The following is a 7333-nucleotide window of genomic DNA, read 5'->3' on the forward strand; positions in this document are numbered from 1 at the left end:
CATTGAGTATTCTCCTTCCCATTGGATGTGGGTGTTAGATCTTTTATTTAAACTATGGATAGTTTAACAGGTTTTTCTTCCAGCCCCAGAATAAAGATCTTCCTGTCTAGCTGGTTATGGTTGATTGCATCAAATGCAGCTTTTTTATCCAACAGTGCCAGAGAGAATGGATCGAGGGACATATCGCTCCCCAGCATACTTCCCTTAGTATAAGACCTGCTAACAGTGGTGCTACATTCTTCGAAAATCTGCGCTGCATGGGATTCTGTTTCGTTTAGAATTTTTTCTCCATCAATTTCGCAGTGCTGTCGTTATGCTTTTCAGTATTACTGGAAACACTGTGATCCCTACCATAATGAAAATGCTCAGCTGTGGTATGAAATAATCTAGCGAATTGTTGCGGTTAAGTGACTGGCTAGTCTCACTTATCTGTGTGTGTGTATGACTGACTAGTTCATCAGAGCGGACACTCTTAGTTCCAAGGTGTCTACGTCAAACTGTATGTGATCGTGATAGAGGTCATCCTTGGTGTTCTCGGGAGATAGAGGTCATCCTTGGTGTTCTCGGGAGATAGAGGTCATCCTTGGTGTTCTCGGGAGAGGCTAGATGGGCGAAGTGCTCTTTCCATCCCTCAATTATTTGATGTTGGTCATCATAGATATTGTCGCCCACTTTCATTTCTGTAAGAGGAGGGGCCTGCGATTTGCATGCCCTGTTAATAAGACAGTAGAAAGTGTTACTGTCACCGTGAGGGACTTCCATGGACTCCCATTATCCTTGCTGCCCCTCTACCTCGACGTCTAGCAATCTCTATTCATCTAGCCTTTTTATTTATAGGTAGTCTGGCCTCTAGTTCAGGGCCTGATAAGAGTTTACCCGCGTCTTCCCAAATCTTCAGAGCTGCTTTATTTGCCATGTATGATGTTTACCCCTCCGAGTCTTGCTTGATTGTCCGTGTAGGCACTTGGAAGTATAGGAGATTTCCTCCGTGTGCTGTGTTACTACAAGGTCCTCAGGATATGGTGGCTGATTTCTGCCATTTCGTTGTTTCGTTCTGGCGCCCCGACAGAACGATATTCTTCGTCTTTTCGCCCCCGATAATTAGCGTTATGGCGCCGCGCCATAACGAAAAGACGCCACAACTCAACGCGAAATAACGAAAACGTGAAGCCGCTAATCAGCGGGGCGAGTTAATTCGCCCCGCTAATCAGCGGCTTTTCGCCCCGCCATAACGCTGTTTATCGTTATGGCGCCCCGCTAATCATCGTCTTTTCGCCCCACCATAACGCTGTTTATCGTTATGGCGCCCCGCTAATCATCGTCTTTTCGCCCCGCCATAACGCTGTTTATCGTTATGGCGCCCCGCTAAACATCGTCTTTTCGCCCCGCCATAACGCTGTTTATCGTTATGGCGCCCCGCTAAACATCGTCTTTTCGCCCCGCCATAACGCTGTTTATCGTTATGGCGCCTTCCGGCTAGTCATGCGCTGAGCAATCTTTCATAGAAGATGGCGGAGCAAAGCAGTTACACCCGCTTTTTGAACGGAGACAATACCACTAGTATCCTTTTTATTTAGCTTTAATAACCCTTTAGGTGAGTTTTAAAATGGTTTGGTACACATTGTACCGCTTATGTTCACTTGTGCTGTTACATAAATGTTCGGATGTACGGTTAAGTTGCTTTTTCAATTTTACATTTTGAAATCATAATTTATATTCAGTAAAAATATGTAACATGTTGTTCAATACAATTTCTGATAATTTTCCTTAAACATTGTCAGAACAGGATCTAATTAGAGAATATCATTTTGCTGGCTACACGTACTCCGAGATTATTCTTACTCTTTTCTACCGACATCATGTGTCTATAAGGTTTGTATGTTTGTTTTTCAGACTATTTGGACAACGCTTTAAATATTTGGTTTTTTTTTACCACATCATTGATTCCCTCTTTATGAGGATGTTATATCTTTAATGTATTTTGAATGAAAGTTGAGAAGACATGTTTGCGAGAAAAAGCATTGCATGTTATATATAGTGAGTTTACAAAGCCACGTTTATATTGATGTAATATTAATTATAAGCTGTTATTTCAGCTGTAGACAACTACATCGGTACTCAGATCACTAGGTCTTCGTCGTCAGCATGCGGTAACGGATGAAGTAGTTCAAGCTATACAGGTAAGTGTATCCTCCTTATTTGGTAAAATACATACATGGTGAAAAGTGTCATTTTATTCAGCTCATATACTCACTTCGGATAAGTTATTCCAGTATGATTTATAATGAAGCCATGATAGGAATATATAAAACGCAGATGCATTTATAATTGTTATCGCATTTGTCGCATATTCGTTAATAAAAAAAACAATAATTGCGGCCATTTGTGATGAGCAACCAATTTTCCGCCATTCGCATATGTCTTGTTGATCGAGTTTCTATTTAAAAAAAATAAGCAAACAAAGCTTCACAGTATGGATATTTGCATCACTTAAAACTATGTACACACACATATATCCATGAAAAGGGTCAGCAATGGTATACATATTATTACATATTATATGAAAAGAGACGAAAAAAATAGGTTAAATGACATAATAAGGTAAAATAACCTATGTTTAATAGTACGAAACTAACAAAAAATAAGAATGTATTGAATAAACTGGTACTAGTATCTTAACTGTAATTATGATTTTCGTCATCTTTGTACATTGCACAATACAGCAAGACATACAATGCAGTGGATCATCGCTTGGTTATAGAAGCATGACGCGTCTTTTGACAAAGCATGGAATAGTAGTTGCAAGCTAAGATTATGTTCGTCAGAAAAAAAACCCCAAACAAACAAAAAAATAAAAACAAACCACATTATTCGTTAACACAATGACATGAAAAGTAAAACAAGTATCAATATTTGCATTTAAAAACAGAATGAAATAAATCAAACTTTGAGATCATTTACGGCATTTCCATTTCTGAACATAAACAAAGATATGCCCTCGAAATGATGTTCGCTTTTGTTCATTTACCTTCGTTTTTCCTGCACTTACTCACATTTTAAGTTTATCCGGTATGGTATACGTGCATATGACACATTTATCCACTATACAATGTACATTTGGGTGACACGTGTACCCGGTTTACCTAAAAGTGACACGTCTAGTATACATGTGTGTGATATGTACACCAGGTATACATGTAGGTGACATGTGTACCCGGTATACATGTATGTATGTGACATGTGTACCCGGTATACATATATGTAGGTGACATGTGTACCCGGTATACGTGTAGGTGACATGTGTACCCGGTATACGTGTAGGTGACATGTGTACCCGGTATACATATATGTATGTGACATGTGTACCCGGTATACGTGTATGTAGGTGACATGTGTACCCGGTATACGTGTAGGAGACATGTGTATCCGGTATACGTGTAGGTGACATGTGTATCCGGTATACGTGTAGGTGACATGTGTACCCGGTATACGTGGATGTATGTGACATGTGTACCCGGTATACGTGTATGTAGGTGACATGTGTATCCGGTATACGTGTATGTAGGTGACATGTGTATCCGGTATACGTGTATGTAGGTGACATGTGTACCCGGTATACGTGTACTCGTCATTTAAAAATTTATAGTTAATACTCATACGCGATATCCCTGTTTCATTTCGATTGACGTCGTCTATAAATTGTAATAAAGTGAATAAAACTTTATTTACCAGTATCGACCCCAATATGAAGTGTTTGTGCCTTTTGGTTATAGGGAAAGTTATATAAATGCTTCAGCATATTCGAAGCATGTGCACTTGAATTAAGACCAAGGTCAATGCACAGATATACATTTGGTAGTTATTATACAATACCGCAATTGATGTTAAATATCAAGTATGTTTGTGAAATATTAAAGGAGCTGAAACATCCCTAACTTTGGCGTGAAAATTTACATTTTTAACACTATACAGTGACCTTGAAATATATGAAAAACATAAAGGCACTGAAACGGATCAAATGGATCAAAATGCCATTATCCAAGTGATATATCGTCGCCATCTTGACCTTGAAAATCTGCATTATACCTTAGTTGAATCATACTGAGAGAGAGATTGTAAATGAAATAACATGTTAAATATATCAGACATTTCATGTACAATAGAGATGTTTAATTCGATGAAATACGTGATTAACATTGAACACTACTTGACTAAATGTTGAGTTGGCTTGCTTTTTTCACTTCAGGAGTAATGTGTTGACTCTTCAGCGCGACCTGACCCGGACGGTGTTCGTAGCAGACAGATGCACCGAAGGGCCGAATTACCTTATACATGTCGATGGCTATGACAAACTGAAACGATTTGGTTTTGCCATTCACCGTGCAATATGCGGGTATTTTTTTCACATCAAAGCTTATTTTTCATTTCTATCTGAAGTACAGTATGTAAATAGGTATGGAATATGTGCGATATTATTTTGAGGTCGAGGTCAATATACATTGTACGTAGCGGTAGATTAAGTTTCTTGATTAAAACAATATTGGGAAAATGTCTAGTTTTCTTTCATATCAACTTCACATATATAAGTATTAATGAAATTATAGGTACAAACTTCCAATTTCGTTTCTTTTTTCGAAATAGTCGTGTCTGTTTACAACGACATTCAAGCGACATCACACGTGTTTTGACGGTATGCACAAAGTGTTTTTAATGTCACCATGTAATTTAACAATCAAATGATTGGTAGATTGTATTTATAGTCAAGGTGAATGCAATCCGGGTGACAAGGAAATATAATGTTACATTAACACACGTAAAGTTTTCCTTTTTCTAAATCCGTAGTTAATGCTCAGCCATTCCCCTAGTCTATGTTCATTAAAAAACGGCAAACATAAAATCCATTAACCTCCTGTGATTGATTTGCATTCAAACTGACACAGCCATATTTCAAAGAATCGCCGTGGTGATGGTAGACAAAGCGCCAAAATGAAAATTACGCGATGGTTCTAATGACAAATCCTTGCTACGTTTGATTTACCCCCAACGCATCGCAAAGAATTCTGTGACGTAAATAATACCTTGTACATATTTGCTTTATGATATTAATTATAATATAATGACATGACAGAGCAGGTCATTTATGAGATAAAATAATGTTTTGTGAGATTCATGAAGGACACCAAAGACCAAAAGAATCTTCATGGTTGAGAATGGAGAATTGAATACAGTCAAGCCGTATGGAAAAATAAACTGCAACACACAACTTGTTTCTTATTGCAAACATATAGGAGGCGCCAGACGAAACCAATTTTTACAAATCAAATAATTTGATGAATTCTTTTTAAAGATTTAAATAGTGCCTAGTATATGATATTTCACTTATATAATACCTAAAATACCATATGATTTAATGTAAGCATGATTATTTCATTACAAATTTTCTGTTAATTACACCTAAGAGTTTCACAAAAAAGGTCAAAATCTGTATACCCTTTATGAAACTCAACATTCGGCATGTATATGGCAGCCATCTTGAATTTGGTGGCCATCTTGGATTTGGTGGCTATCTTGTTAACATGATTGTTTGATAAAGAAATAAGTTTGTTAATTTCTGTTCATTTAGTAGTCAGAAAAGTAAAAGGTATGCATAGATTGGACAAAATCTTAAATTTACCAGATATATATGGCAGACATATTGAATTTGGCAGCCATCTTGATTTTGGCGGCCATCTTGGAAAAAATAGCTTGGCCCCATATCTGAATTTATTCAAGTCATGATGCCCTACCTATATGCAAAGTTTCATGTTTTTACTACAAAACCCACAATTCTACTGATATATGCACCATTCTGCCGGACTATAAGTCATGAACATGTATAACTTAATGAACTGTACATATTTATTTGTCGCTTTGATTGTTGTAGGCACAGTTGATTACAAGATACTGGTGGGTAATGAAGACATCGAAGGAGTGAAAGAACTCTGTACTTCTGAAAATGTTCAAGTTAATTCTGAAGTAGTCACTGTATTATAACAGGATATGGGTGAGAAGAGGCTTAGAAAGCCATCCACATATAGGGAAGCTCTGGAACTGCGGAGAACTAGTTCACTACTGGTACTAAGACAATCTACAGATAGCCTACACAATGGCATAGTAGAGCAAAATTTGAGTGTGCTTTTTTCTGTCTCACTATCAGCCCTACGTACAGACAGCGTATAAAGGATAATATTTACAATAATCAAAATATTTGAAGAGAAATACTAATATGTTTTGAAGGCAGAAGTGAATTTCAGTTCGAAACTCTTATAGTTAGCCTGAACTCATATGTATACCAACATTTCTTGTATTTTACATGCAACTACACTTCTTTAAGAAAAATATCGTAATGTATACATTTGTCTATCCAATGTAACTTTGGTAATTAAAGCAACATGCATTACCTTGCTGGGAAAAATCTAGTTCCACTTGATGTATTTTGTTTACGAAATATATTCCCGCATTAACAGATGTATTGATAAATATTGATTTTGATTTTTGGAAATATTTATAAAACACTGATATCCCATCCGTATTTCACATGCAAAAAAAAGTTATAAAAATGTTGCAAAGTAATTATAACCTACCTGGCATCATGCAAATGATTGAAAAAATGTCATTATTACCACAAACATAAATGCTCAGAAACCATAAAATATCAATTTTGAAAATATTTGGGTGATACAATTCTTCGGGCAATTTTAAGGAAAGTCCGAGTTATTATTGCGATAAAAACCAGTTAAGCCTGGTGTCATCATATCTAACAACTAGTAGGATTGTTAAAGCATTATTCGTTTGTGGTATGTCCATTTATATATTGAACATTTCGTTCGCACTATTTGTGCGAAAGGTGAGTTTATTCTGTAATGAGGTACCATATTCAAAGTAAAATGGAGTGAGCTGTTAGAATTTGATTAATTAAATTCGGTTCTTCGCAGTTTTACATTGATGCGAAAAACACGAACCATGGATGTGTACGACAAACATTCAGCTTCAACAGCCGTTCTTATTTCTTCACAATTGGTTTAGTCAATAAAAGGACATGTTGCTCATAGTAGCCATCACTCATAGTTTGCCCTTAATTAATTGTTATTGTTATTTCTCGTCACGTACTTTAGGGTATGGAGTACGGCGTTTACATTTTTAAAAGTGTACAAAGAAAAAATAGTTTCAGTCTGTTACGAAATGATAGCTGAATTTATACTATTTTGATTGATCGAAAGCTATTATAGTTTGCACATATGTTGGAAAATAGGTAGCTCGAAAGGAAGATTCCTTATAATATTATCAGATAACC

At 36.5% G+C, this 7333-nt stretch overlaps 1 long non-coding RNA gene across 2 annotated transcripts; it reads left to right on the plus strand.

The window, feature by feature from the left end:
• The first annotated feature begins 1394 nt into the window (after nucleotides 1-1394).
• LOC117330389 lies at nucleotides 1395-7118 on the plus strand. Of its 2 annotated transcripts, XR_004533330.1 has the most exons (5): nucleotides 1395-1560; nucleotides 1782-1872; nucleotides 2097-2180; nucleotides 4247-4393; nucleotides 5924-7118. It is a non-coding gene; the product is annotated as an uncharacterized LOC117330389 (long non-coding RNA). The 2 variants fall into 2 exon arrangements; XR_004533329.1 differs by having other exon boundaries at nucleotides 1395-1872.
• The last annotated feature ends 215 nt before the right edge of the window (nucleotides 7119-7333 follow it).

Source organism: Pecten maximus, chromosome 7, assembly GCF_902652985.1.
Source record: "Pecten maximus chromosome 7, xPecMax1.1, whole genome shotgun sequence".
In the NCBI taxonomy this organism is placed as follows: domain Eukaryota; kingdom Metazoa; phylum Mollusca; class Bivalvia; order Pectinida; family Pectinidae; genus Pecten; species Pecten maximus.